This window comes from Podarcis muralis, chromosome 11, assembly GCF_964188315.1.
Source record: "Podarcis muralis chromosome 11, rPodMur119.hap1.1, whole genome shotgun sequence".
Classification (NCBI taxonomy): domain Eukaryota; kingdom Metazoa; phylum Chordata; class Lepidosauria; order Squamata; family Lacertidae; genus Podarcis; species Podarcis muralis.
The window spans coordinates 49,956,876-49,971,421 of NC_135665.1; the positions used below are offsets into that span (position 1 = coordinate 49,956,876).

The window sequence follows — 14,546 nt, forward strand, 5'->3', positions numbered from 1 at the left end:
ATCACCAAACTCGGCCCTCCAATTCCCATCATCCTTGACCACTGGTCCTGTTAGCTAGGGATGATGGGAGTTGTAGTCCCAAAACATCTGGAGGGCCAAGTTTGGGGGTGTCTGTGCTAGAGCATTTTAATCTACAGCAAGCCTGCCATTTACACACATTTAATTTGTGTGCAGTGGTGGGGGGCCATGGCCCCAGGCACATTTTTTGAGAGGGCGCAATGAGGCGCCCCCCACAACAGGCTCCCTCACTGAGGGAAGCCTTGCCTGGCCTAGCCTTCGGGGTTGGAGCGGTGGTGGCAGCTGTGCCTTCTCCTTAGGGCAGCCCATCTCAATACTCCAAGTATTATTTCAACTCCTATTAGATCCAGCACCCATTAGACCCAGGAATTTAAGGGAATCAAGGCACCCATAAACTCATAACATTACCCCCTCCTAAAAACCACACATCTGTCCCAGGTGTGCAAAACACAATTATAGCTTCCTTGTAGAAAATGGACAGTTTAGCAAAAGCATTAAAACACACATTATCAAAAACGGATAATAAAACACCATTAAACTTTTGACCCAATAACAACACAGGGTCAGCTTATCCGGTGTAGTTTTGCAACGTTCTCAGGCAGGAGTTCTCAGGCAGGTGTTGCAAGTCACTGCAGCAGCTCTTTTGCTATCCATCTCTCTTGGCCCTACATACACCATGACAGCACTCCGGGCTTCCCCCTTAAACACCTCCGCTATATGCTCTCACAAAAGCCCCTGTTTACAAGTTCTGTTCACAAGCTCCCAGGGGCAATCAGATCTTTTCTGTGGTTCTGTTTTAATGATTGTTGCATTGTATTTCACAACGATTTGATTGTATTTTCTGTACCATTTATTTATTTATTTATTTATTTCCATCGTTATAAAACCATTAATACGCAATCTCTACAAATCAGTGCCTGTCATTGCTAATTTCTGATTGCAGCATCAAGCACAGAGATCAAGGAGGTATCTTGAGTAGTATCTATTATGTCCTTAAGTTAACCATGTGTTATAGATTGCTAGTTAAATGGAAGCCATCTTGTGGTTTTGTTTTTAATTAAAAGATGCAGTATAAATATGTCTTCAAGGTAGGGTTGGATTTTTTTAACAAAAATGTAATGAATTGATCAATTAAAACTAAAGTTCATAGGAAGGAAGAGCGTAGGGGTAGCACTGGGCAAATGTGAGCCAATACACTTGTGGTTACTTAGGGTACAGTTCTGTCCCTTAGTGTTGACGTTTTGGGAGGGAAATAAGGATGGGACATAGGTTAGGGCCCCACCAGCCTCCATGCCCAGAAGGGAGAGTCTTTGGTACTGATGGGACTCTGCCATGATGGGAGAGCAACAACTGTCACAGGTTCTGATGCTGGTAGCTGGCAGAAAGAGTTGGTGTGGGGCCCCTGGAGACTTCAGAACGACAGGGAAAAGGAGCACCCGAGAGCCATTTTTGTCTCATTTCATTCAAAAATGATCTCATTTTGGAAAACATAAAGCCTGATTGTCACCCAGATGTGTTTCACACCTTAAACAAAGCACACAGGTTAGCGAAGGCGTGAGAAAGATCTGAGTAACAACCAGGCTTTGTTATCAAAGATGAGGATCAATCACTGCTTCTTTATCCCACATTCCTAAGTGTTAGCCAATACATGCAGCACCAATTCCTTCTGCAACCTCCATCTTGGAATAGAGTCTAAATGCAAATCTTAGGACTGTAGCATCCAGCCTAATTTTTGAACTGTTTCCTTTTTTCCTCATCCCCCTCCCTTTGCTTTGTGTACCACCTAACCTGATAATATCTTTATTTAAATATTTATAACCTGCACTTTCATAAAGTATACCAAGGCAGCTTACAACATACAAGACATTGTAAAACCAATATTTATAAAACATATTCAAAAACATCAATAAAGCATCTGTAAATACTGGTCAGCTAAAAGACATCTGAAGAGCTTCCTGCCGAATCTTTGCTGGCAGGGAGTTCTATGGGGCAGGGCCTGCCATGCTAAAGACTTGGCCCCTAATGGAAGTCAACCGAAACTCAGAGGCATGGGGAGCCGCTAGAAGTGCCCCATTTTTAGGAGCAAGCCTGCAATAAATCACACTGTGCATGTTGGAGTTAACACTTTATTAGCAAAAACATGTTCTGCACAGTAGTGTCAGGCCTAATGAAGAAAAACTCAACTCATTCATTGCAGACATACCATTGGCAGGAATGAGACAGCAATAAATCACACTGAGCAAGTTGAATTTAACTCTTTATTAGCAAAAACAGGATCTGCACCGGGGTGGGTGGGTAAGTCCTAATGAGCACAGCGATACATCACTGGTAGGTCTTGCCCCCATGAAGCAGGTGCTAAGATTGAAGGTCCCCACCTCCCCACAGCTGCCTAAGCCCCCTCCTCTCCGTGGTTTTCCCAAGCAATCTGAGACTGCACCTGTGCATGGCGAACATCTCCTCTGCCCTTTTCATGCCTCTTCTGGTTCTGGGAGACAAGGCAGGAAGGGAACTGGTCACAGCAGGAGGGGAAGACATCCATGACATTTCGCCAGCCTGACTCATCTCTGCCTCTTGGCCTCTGTCCTGCCAACCTCTTGCTTCAGCTTCTGCCTCTGGTTCTGAACTTCTCCCTATCACAGGCTCTCCCTTCTCACTAAGCCCTGTTACTCCTTCAGCTTCCTCTATCACCTCCCAGTCTTCTTCCTCTTCTCCCTGTGACCACTCATCTTTGTCCCACCACCAGTCCCTGGGCTCTGGGCCTTTCCCCCTTGGTGGTTCCCCAGCTGGTTCTTCCCATGATTCCTTTGCATCCAACCAGTCCGTAGCACCCAGCAAAGGATCTCGGTGATTGAGGTGGAGTATGAGAGATCAGCTGATCCTTAGGCCCAAATTATTTAGGGTTTTGTGAATTAACACAAGGACCTTGAACCTGGGCCAGTAGTTTCTGATAGACAGTTCTGGAGAACCAAAAAGCTCACCCACTGATTTGTTACAATTAGGTTGGTCCTACTAATAAAGGTATTATATAGCTGTGGATTTAGCTCCTTTTTCATAATTCTTGGTTGCAAGGAGAGAATCTTCCATGTATACACTTGTATGTAAAAATAATATTATTTCAGACTTGCTAATGAACAGGGATTGGAGCGTTAACTTCCTCTGATCCTTCTCCCTTCTTTTCACACTTCTCTACAGGTTCCATGACATCCATATCTGAAAATGGCTACTAGGATACACAATTCTGCTACCTGGGTGAACAAAACTTACCTGATTATCCTGGCAAAAATTCTGCCCGGTGTTGACAGCTGTGGCTGTTTTCCCCCCTCACTGACCGAGTCTCTGCCAAGCCTCTTCAGATAAATTCTAGTCCTGTTCCTTTCACATCAGTGCAGAATGGCACACAAATCACTATCAGCCCCTTTCAGATTCAAAAGGCTTTGCTATTTCTCATGTGTGTGATTTTTTCCTGCCGTGCGTAGGGATGTCTGCAAGCCCTTTGTAGGGAAAGTACACTGACGGCGAATTTAAAAGCATACACACAAGTTTCTCTTATGCGCTCGGACATAAACACAGGCACCTTAAAAATGTAAATCTGAGGCTTAAAATATGTCTCCATTGCTACATCCATGTAATCTGTCCTCTGTAACCTTGTAAAGCTGTCAGTCTCAGGACATTTAACATAGTGAAGAAAATCATTGTTTTGCCTGCAGCAAGGAACATTAATGTTGCAATCCTGGCTCCTCCTCCATTTCCCACTGAGATGATTGGCTGAATATCTAAGGCTCTAAGCTCCAAACTGTACAGATTTTCTCGTTCTGTCTGTGGTCGTGCTCCTTTCGCTTCTCCCGGGTCTTGCTTTCTCTCTGGATTTACCGAATCAGTTGAAAACTATCTTACCAACGCTGGGTTTTAATTTTCCCCGTCCAGGAAGACTTTCCCGAGCTGGCATGGATCGAACCAGACTTTGTTACTTGAGTGTGAGTACTGTGCTTTTAACTTAGTCTTACAGCTGGTCTGTTCCTTTAAATAGAGAGATTGCCTTTTAAATGTACGTACAATATAACATGGTCTGTAATTTTACTGACAGAGCAAGGGAGGCTCTTTGTACCTTCATAAAACGAATATCAAAGTGTTATGAAACAGCACGGAGTGTGTGTGATCGTCGGCAGCTGGTTAAGGATCTAATCGTTTGCTAGTTTGGTGAGCTCTGCTAAAACAGCAGAAAGCAAGGACCTGTTGCTTGAACTGTTCGCATAATAATTTGTGAGGCTGCATTGACTTCCTTCAATCGTTTAGGAGGCATTTCTGGGTTGTTATTTTTTTTAAAAAACACACATTGTGCCTGTAGGCATCTCGTGATGCCACTCACCTTCTGCACCCCATAGGGGTGTCACTTGAACTTGCTGAAACTGCCTTCATGACCTCAGACTTAACAACCGATGAAAATAAGTTGGAGGTGAAAAACACACAGTTCCTCCAAAGGTACATGTGGAACTAACAGCTGCTTTTCACCTCCCCAGTCTGCCCAAACATTACAGTCCTCATCAGAGACCTTCCTCCATGTCTTCCCACCTTCTGAGTAGTGACTAGAGAGTGGACCTTTCTGGCCATGGTCCAAGGAAGCTACCTCTGGAAATATATTGGGGACAGGCACAAACCTTTCAGTTTTTCCTGGGCATTCAAGCTACTCTGGAACACCCTCTCTATGGATCAAGTGTGCCAGGTCCTAGGGGCCAAGTCACTTCCCCTCCATGTTTTTTTTTTTTTTGAGGGGGCTGGGCCCCCTCAATGCTCAGAGGGTGTTCGGCTCCGCCCCTGGCTCCTTGTGTGACATCACAATGTTGCATTGCGCCCCCTCAATCATCTTGAGAAGATGGCCTCTGCTGGGAATACTTCCAATTCTGCTTAAGTTTTGAGGGCCGCCGTAGGCAAATCATTTATAGCTTGCAGCTCTTTCAGTCTTAAGATTGCTGCACCCATGGTTTTGCCCCACACAGAGGTGTGAAGGAGAAAAAGAATTGGATATTGAATGTCTAATATCATTCATGAAGATACACGAGGAGATACTGATAGACACGCAGACCATTCCTCTGTATCACTTGGAAGGACAGTATCAGTTGAAAATGCACTGAGTGTCTCCACTGTTGAATTTTTAGGAAGTTTAAAAACATTCCGGTTTACTTGGGCACCCGATGGCTGAAAATCCTGGGCACCCTCAGATTATTAGTTCAGAGTAGGCGGTTGCTTTTAGGAAAACTGTTTCAATTGTATTCTTTTAGTATGCTTGTCACCCTGGGCTCCTTTGAGGGGAAGGTGCAGGGTATAAGCTCAAGAAAGAAATACTGCTATTATAATGCAATTTCCTCCCAGAGCATTTTCTGAGCATATTATTACAACGAAAGGTAGTTCAGCAAACATCTGGCAGGTGCCACATTACAGCTCCCATCACCCCAATGGTCAGGGATGATTGCCTCTGAAGTCCAACAACATTTGGAGGGCAGCACCATTGGCTGCCCCTACTCTAAATGATGGATGTGCTCCATAAGGTTTGTGGATGGATGTGGGTGTTTGCACGCACGCTAGGAATACCCAGACTTCAGTGACTTGTATGTAAGCTTTGAAAAAAGGGAAATAATGGTTCTTCTTACTTAGCTTCAGAGTCCCGCCTTTACTAATATTGTTTCAGATGATTGGTTTTCTGTTTGAGGTTTCTTTTCCATGTTTCTGCATTAAAACAGTTTCCCTGGGGCCTGGAAAACTTCATATTTGATTAGATCTCCTTTGAACCATTGTAGCTGAAATGCCAGACAACAATTAAATTAAATTAAATTAAATTAAATTAAACTAAATCAAATCCAAGATGGGAGTTTTGCTTACTTTCAAATTACTTGCATTATGGAGTCTTCTTGTTTTTAAAAAGAGGTGATATGATGATAATATGTTAAGTAAGTTTGATTTAGAATGGTTAAATTGAACTTTCGTCACACTAAGAGGAATTTTTTATGGCATATCAGTTACAATGTAGGAAGGTAATAATGACATGGACTGAGCATTTAAAAGATTTAAAAATGCACCTGAGCCTCTCTTGTACTGTTCTAGGTGTGAGTGTTACTGTGGGGTGGAAGAGACAACGAATATTGGGTGTGTGACCCAGTCAATATGTATCTAACTTTGTGGTGCAGGTATTCTAGATCAATTGGCACGAATCTGATTTAAATCTCATCTATAGGCAAGGGAAGATTGCTTTAAGGCAGGCATAGGCAAACCCGGCCCTCCATATGTTTTGGGACTGCAATTCCCATCATCCCTGACCACTGGTCCTGCTAGCTAGGGATCACTGGTCCTGCTAGCTAGGGAGTTGTAGTCTCAAAACATCTGGAGGGCTGAGTTTGCCTATGCCTGCTTTAGGGCTGCTTAACACAACCTGCTTACTGTGCATGCATCCTGGTTTGCTAGCTCAAAGCTCATGCAGAGGTTAGACTGTGTCTAGACTTTACTGAGCATTTGTTCTGATTTGATTGTGGCGAGGTTCTGCAGGGATGGTCAGACATCCTGATTTGCTTGTCTGATGGTTATACATCTTCTCGTTCACCACCCATTCATCCTACACTTTTCTGTGTACTTCCTCAACACTTTCTTAACCACAAAGAATCCATCCCTTTTTTCAAAAGTGGATTTGTTCTGCTAGGGCAACAAAGCACTTTATTCCACATTAATCGTGCCAACCTAAATTTCCAGCACGTGTTTCCTTGAATGCCTCCTGTGAAATTCTCTCTGCCTGGGGGCGACCTTAGAGGACGTCAATGCAATGCTTCAAATTGTACCTTCGCCCAATTGCAGTGTTTTGACAAGTTGCAAGGAACAGCAGCTGGGGGAAGGGGTTGCAGGGGGAACGTGGTGGGTGGGGGAAGGGTTGAGCACCCTTCTTCCCACCTGCTGCTTTTCCCTCGCAAATCGCTTTCTCCCTCGCCCTGACCACTACGGCTTCGCAACTGTCCCCAAACCTGTGTCTATTTGCTCCTATCAAAGAGGTGTTCAAAAATATATGCATCTCGATACAGTGGCGGGATTAGCTGCAGGTCCCTGTTGAGTGCATCAGGCGAGAAATGTGGGTTGTCTAAACCACTGAGTTTGCTGATCAGAAGGTTGACTGTTAGAATCCCCATGACAGAGTGAACTCCCATTGCTCTGTTCCAGCTCCTGCCAACCTAGCAGTTTGAAAGCACGTCAAAGTGCAAGTAGATAAATAGGTACCACTCCGGCGGGAAGGTAAACAGCGTTTCCATGCACTGCTCTGATTTCGGTGTTCTGTTGCGCCAGAGGTGGCTTAGTCATGCTGGCCACATGACCCAGAAAAACTGACTGTGGGCAAACGTCAGCTCCCTCCGCCAGTAAAGCGAGATGAGTGCCGCAACCCTAGAGTAGTCTGTGACTGGACTTAACTGTCAGGGGTCCTTTACCTTTTTTTTTAGTGTATGAAATGGCCCTTAGGGAATTAGATGCAATTGTGTGATGCACAGGATTGCTACAGCCCATTGCTTGCTGGACAGCATCGGGGGGGGGGGGTGCGACCAGTATGAGTCTGCAATGTCTCTTCCTGCCCTGCCCGGCCATTCATAGTCTGTGTTATGAGATGTCTTCAGGGGATGGGAAGAGTAACTCTTACTGCCACCATTTGTGCCCCTGACTTTCATTACTTCTGCAATTCGTATATCAGCTCTGTAAGGTAGGTCACTGATATTATTCCCATATTACAGATGGGAGGGCTAGTACTGAGGCTGAAAGATAGTGCCTTGCCTAAGGATAGTGGCAGAAGACAGGGTTGAGCTGGATTTCCTGTGCCACAAAGTTGCCGCTGTGCTGCACAAGGGCTGCAGGGAGCTGATGCATTTGGGCCCCCCTCAATCTTTTGTTTTTTTCTGAGGAGCCAGGCCCCCCCCCCATTATTTTAAATTTTGTTTTTATTAAAGATTTAATTGGGTTACAAAAGTACATAAGGCATCTGTTTTCCGTTCATAGAATCCTTTCTACAGATCAGTTATATTCGATGTGAGACATTAATGTTGCAAACAGTATAAGGTTGGGGGGAGAAGAGAAGTGTGGGGAGAAAACAGGGGGTGAGGGGGAACGGTAAACGTTCATTCCCTTATATGGTGAATGTCAAAGGTTTTGGTGTCCGCGTCACATGGGTAGGTTCTTTTTCTATTCATTTGTTTTCATTGGCATTAAGAGAAGTTGGGGACCCAGGACCTGGTTGCTTGCCTTTAGTTGACTGCAGTGTGTGAGAAGGTGGGGTTGTTGGGTCAAGTTAGCCATATCAATTTATATGCTGGGTTGCTGTGGGTTCCTGTTGTCGTCTTGTTGGGCTGCGTATGCAGTAAAGGGGAGTCCTCTTGTGTGGGTCCCTGTGCTTCTTTCAATTTGTTGATTAGCTTTTCTAGCAGGGCTGTTTACCATACAGTTTGGTACTGGTAGTCCATGTTCACTCCTGACTGGTCCCTCCAGTGTCTGGTTATGATGCTCCTGGCTGCTGAAAGTAGGTTGCTTATGAGTACTTTGCAGTGTGAGTGTGCATTATGGTCTTGGGAAATATTCAGTAGAGCCCCTCCTGCATTGTTGAGGCTGAATACAGAGCCATTGCACATGCAACTTCAGGGCATTGTGTGGGGACCCCTCAATATTCTTGGGAATATGGCGTCTGTGATGCCACACAAGTTATTAAGCAATGTGAAACTGCACGATGACGCCAAACATGCATCATGCATGTGTGAATCAGGCACACATCATGTGTAGGCAGCCCCACTATCTTCTCCACAGGCAAGCCTCCAAGTTGTAGAATATCACGAGACTCTTTCCGCCTTGTTTTGAGAGATGAGTCCCTTAGTGCTGAGACACTCCCTTTCTCCAGGGCAGAAGAGTGGATTGCCTACACCACACAAACAAGTCTAAGCAGTGAGCAATATCTGGCATGTAAATGTGCGATGAATGCCATCACCTACCATGTGTTTCAAGCTGGCACTGCTGCCTGATCAAACTGATACCTAGATGAGCCATCGGCATCCTATATGTGGTTTAACACACTCATTTAAAATGAGTTCATCTGAGGATTTGGAGCTGCAGGTCCTGCAACCAGTTGATTATAGGACTTGAAGGGAACGGATTGAAGGAGCTGGGTTGAATGGGAAGGTAAAGGTATTTCTTTCTTTCTTTTTCATGTACAGTGGTACGTCAGGTTAAGAACTTAATTCGTTCTGGAGGTCCGTTCTTAACCTGAAACTATTCTTAAGCTGAAGCACCACTTTAGCTAATGGGGCCTCCCGCTGCCGCTGTGCCACCACCACACGATTTCTGTTCTCATCCTGAAGCAAAGTTCTTAACCCGAGGTACTATTTCTGGGTTAGTGGAGTCTGTAAGCTGAAGCATCTGTAACCCGTGGTACCACTGCACACATGGGCTGGAAATGTTGCTGTTGTTTTTGATGTTAAATGTATTACTTGCCGTTCACCAGCAGGTTAAGATTAGTTTAGATCTCACAGATGTAGAACTTGGAAGTGGGGAAGTACCATTCCATTTTGGAGATGGCAAAGTGCTGGTCTCGGTGGAACATTTGCTTCCGAAGGATGCTTCCAGACTGTTGCTGTGTTTGGGTGGAGTTCAGTCACATACCAGCAAATTCAGGTTGTGCAATTAAAGCTGGTTTCAAGCTCTTGCACAACAAAACTGCCCCAAAGATGAGACTTTTTGCAATAAGGAAGGTGATGAGGAAAATGCCGCGGTAAGTGGGAAATAAAATATATTGACTCAACGTCTTCTAAACTCCCCACAAACAAATCAGGATGAATTCTCAATAAACAGGTCACCTGGAAGCAACACAAGTGTCTCTGGGAATTGGGTGGTAGCCACCTTGAGGGAGGTATCCCCAACAAATGTGAAATGTACCCCTCTTCTATATAGAATGCCTCTGGCTTGGTATAGCTGAAGCACTATGTTTCTGAAAACGATATCTCTGCCCAACAGATGAGGTTTTGCCTTAAGGCAAAATAGTGCATACTCCGTATTACTCTTTCCCTTCTCCATTCTTAAGTGTGCCTTTGTTGTGCCCTGCAGCACGGCAAGGCCCCACCAGAGCGTAAGGCAGGGCAAATTTCAGACAGGAGGCAAATCGCAGCGCAAAGAATCATGCTGCGTTCTGGGGAATGCGGAGCTGTGAAGTTGCTCGGGCAAGTCACAAGCTGAAACTGAGCCTTTCTGTGGTAGCTGGTGCAGTCTAATGGTTCGCACCACCTGTGCTGGGAGATGCCACTCTACTGAAAAGAGAGCATCCTTCTCCAATAACCTTCTACTGCAACTGAGCAGGAGAGCCTCAGGTCTTCCTTCTGCAGTGGAGTCAGATGATGGCAGTACCACATTCTCCAGCTGGGGGGTGGAGTTGGTCTTGCATGCCTTTCCCCTTCCACTCCAGAGTCCTCCCCTTCCTCCCCGTAATATCTTAGAATTGTAGAGTTGGAAGGGACCATGAGGGTCATGCATGAATCTTTTTGCCCCGTGTGGGGCTCAAACCCATGACTCTGAGATTAAGAGCCTCATGCTCTACTGACTGAGCTAGCTGAGGGGATATTACTCCAGGGTCATGGCAGCCTTCTTGGCACAACAAGCGCAGCATGTTCCCTTGTCTGGCTGCCTGTTTGACAGGGTCTTTAAGTGCTCTCCAGCATGGGATCCCTTCGTTTTCATTGGAACAACTTACATCCTTTGTCACAGATGGGTGAGCTGGCACTTTTGTGTAATAAAGAGATTTTGCTTGAAGGAGTCCAGCGCAGTGGATGAGCTAGATTGCTCTGCTTCTGAATGGCCTGTTTTCCCCATTAATTACGGGCCCATCAGTTTATGCAAAATATGAAAACATTGGCTGGCAAGGAATCGCTCTGCTCTTCCACCTCACTGCTAACAATATTGACTCAGACTGTCAAGAAGACAAACCCTTTACAGGAATCGTCCATAATTAAGGCTATATATTTCTCTAGTTTAAGGACCTACTGGATCGGCACTAGGGACAGAGGAATCTCTCGATTTCACTTCTCCTAGTTTCTCACTTTTCCAGTCTTAAATCCAGGTCTCCACATTTCTGCATCAGTTTGCAATTTTAAATTCATCAGCATTTTAGTGCAAAATTCATTTTTTTGCAAGCAATATTTCCTAATGCATTTTCATTAAGTTGCACATTCTTGTACATGTTACTTTGTTGGAGACCTGCACCACAAAATTTGGAGAAGTGCCTTTTTTTTTTTTTTTTTTTTTTTTTAAGGAGAGCTGTGTTTCGGTTCACTGTTGTTTTGGAAAGCACAAATTAGGCAGGTTTACATTAAAATCGTACCCAAACCAAATTTCTACCCCATTTGCTAGTCGACACCAAGAGGCCCTTCCTATATTTATGTCAGGATCCATACCACTTATTTTCTCCCAGTTCTGATAAGTATGGTAATGGCTGCAGAGGAAATGAAGAGAGATCAGAAAGATTGCAGGAAGTCGGTAGATCAGCCTGACTTTTTAACCGGAAGGAGTATGAAAATCAGGAAATTGTAAAGAGTTGATGCCTGAAAGAAGGATGAACTGTGTCCTTATGTTGAAGCTTGTGGATATATGATCAACATGGGGCGTTACAAAATACAATTAAGAATTTTGAAATGTATTTCGCCACATAATCTCAAATACAGCTTTGCTGCTAATTATACTGGGGTATATTTGCTTTTTCCCTTTTAGAGGTTGTATAATAATAATAATAATTTATTATTTATACTCCGCCCATCTGGCTGGGCTTCCCCAGCCACTCTGGGCGGCTTCCAAAAAAAATATTAAAATACTATAATACATCAAACATTAAAAGCTTCCCTAAACAGGGCTGCCTTCAGATGTCTTCTAAAAGTCTGGTAGTTGTTGTTCTCTTTGACATCTGGTGGGAGGGCGTTCCACAGGGCGGGTGCCACTACCGAGAAGGCCCTCTGCCTGGTCCCCTGTAACTTGGCTTCTCGCAGTGAGGGAACCGCCAGAAGGCCCTCGGCGCTGGACCTCAGTGTCTGGGTAAAACGATGGGGGTGGAGACGGTCCTTCAGATGTACTGGACCGAGGCCGTTCTAATATATTTTTATTATGAACGCCTGACTGCACTAAAACTGCCTGCCAGAGGGCCTCCTGCCCTCCTCTGGAGCCCCATAAAGGAGCCTTTTGTTTTAAATAAACACTGCGAATACCAATTTATCACTGCTGTTGATGAAAGAGACACTTGGCTCAGTTCACAAACCAGTTAGGCAGAAGTACTTGAGTTCAAGCCAGATTGATCACTTCCATGGACTTCAAGTGATGATATTGCCACTGTATTTTGGACAGCCCAGCATATGAGGCTGACCAAATCATTTTCAGCCCCAAAACAACAGGACAAAACTACAGGTAGCCTCCCAGAACTTCCCCACTGTTGATGTGATATCAGATCAGATTCGGTGGTGGAAGAGGAGCATAATGAGTGGGAAAACAAACAAAGAAAGAAAGGAAATTCAGGAATTGCTCCTCCCACTTCTCTTCGCAATAACTTCTAATGCTGGTTTTTCATTCAGAAGACACCAGTTGAGATGTTACCCATGTTGAGATGTTACCCATGTATCTCCTACATGTTGTCTAGTTTAACTTGTTTGAGGATTAAGTGCTCCGGCAGCTTGTTAACATGCTTTACCATCCAGTTGTGATGATCACTGAACTCACACCAGTCTGATTTGCTCACTCCATGTCGGGCAGGTGTGGCTAATAATCCCTGTGGCTCTTCAGATGCCCCTGAACTACAACTCCCATCAGCCTCAACCAGCTTGGCCAGCCATCCTGTTAGGAGGCTTGTTCCTGGTTGTTGTTCGTTTAATTTTACTATTGCTGCATTTTTACTCCCAAGAAGAAGGACACTGACAAACTGGAACGTGTCCAGAGGAGGGCAACCAAAATGGTCAAAGGCCTGGAAACGACGCCTTATGAGGAACGGCTAAGGGAGCTGGGCATGTTTAGCCTAGAGAAGAGGAGGTTAAGGGGTGATATGATAGCCATGTTCAAATATATAAAAGGATGTCATATAGAGGAGGGAGAAAGGTGGTTTTCTGCTGCTCCAGAGAAGCGGACACGGAGCAATGGATCCAAACTACAAGAAAGAAGATTCCACCTAAACATTAGGAAGAACTTCCTGACAGTAAGAGCTGTTCGACAGTGGAATTTGCTGCCAAGGAGTGTGGTGGAGTCTCCGTCTTTGGAGGTCTTTAAGCAGAGGCTTGACAACCATATGTCAGGAGTGCTCTGATGGTGTTTCCTGCTTGGCAGGGGGTTGGACTCGATGGCCCTTGTGGTCTCTTCCAACTCTATGATTCTATGATTCTAAGAGCCACGTGTCAGATTCCCCCCCGCCTCAGGTGTTAAAACGATTTAGCTAACCTTGTGCACCATTTGACCTGGACCTTGGACAGAGACACCATCTCTGATTTCTGCTTCTGGCAGCATAATGTTCTTGGCTTGGCTTGGACTGGCAGAGTGGCGCAGGTCTAGCCAAACACAGAAAGATACTAATACAGGTTGGTCATTCACATTTTCACTCACAATAAGCTGCACTGAGTGCAGTAGAGCCAGCTTCCTAGTACGTGTGCTTAGGACTGTGCAGCCTATAGAGCAGGCATGGCCAAACATGACCCTCCAGCTGTTTTGGGACTGCAGTTCCCATCATCCCTGACCACTGGTCCTGTTACCTAGGGATGATGGGAGTTGTAGTCCCAAAACAGCTAGAGAGCCATGTTTGGCCATGCCTACTATAGAGCTTTTCGCTTGATTTGATTTTGAGCAAGGCAAGTACAGTAGTTACTCTAGACTTTGGGGGGAATCTAGATATCTTTCATGGAGAAAGCATTTCTGTGATCTGGAAATGTAGGTGAGAAAATCACATTCCTTTTCAATTTACTATTATTTGTTTATCATTATTATTTATTAAATTCGTATACTGCCGTATAATTGTAGACCGCAGTACAGTTCACAACATAAAATCACAATATAAAAAAGAAAAAAATAATAAAAAGAAAAACAACCCAATAAACCTCCCCTTCCACATTTTAAAACCCTCCCCACTCCATAATTCTACTAGTGAGTGGAGTGTTAATGCCTCAAGCACCTATTGGACGATGCCTGTGATGTCACACATGTTCGGTGCTATGAACTTCTGCTCACATTTAAATACCTGTTCTATATTACAGCAGGGATGGGTAACCTATGGTCCTCCAGATGTTGCTGAACTCCATCAACCCCAGCCAGCATAGCCAGTGGTCAGGGAGGATGGAAGCTGGAGTCCAGCAATATCTGGAGGACCACTGATTTCCCATCTGTTTTACAGCCTTAAATACTCCACCACTAGCACACTGCAATGTGCTGGTATCCTCTTTCAGAGTGGGAAGGTACTGTGTTAGCTGGATCAATGTGGCAGCATCTGGCCTCATCACCACTATGCTAAGGCCCCTCCA

At 44.8% G+C, this 14,546-nt stretch overlaps 1 protein-coding gene across 2 annotated transcripts in view; it reads left to right on the forward strand.

Annotated features, from left to right (window-relative positions):
* Positions 1-14,546, forward strand: part of PRLR (prolactin receptor) — a 117,419-nt gene that overhangs the window by 32,747 nt on the left and 70,126 nt on the right. Inside the window, exon 1 of one of the 2 annotated variants that reach the window (XM_028749203.2) lies at positions 3,706-3,992. The exons of the other annotated variant lie outside the window; for it this stretch is intronic. The gene's annotated coding sequence lies outside the window, so the exon portion shown is untranslated. Of the gene's footprint in view, positions 1-3,705; positions 3,993-14,546 lie in introns of those variants that run through there. 2 annotated transcript variants of the gene reach the window in all.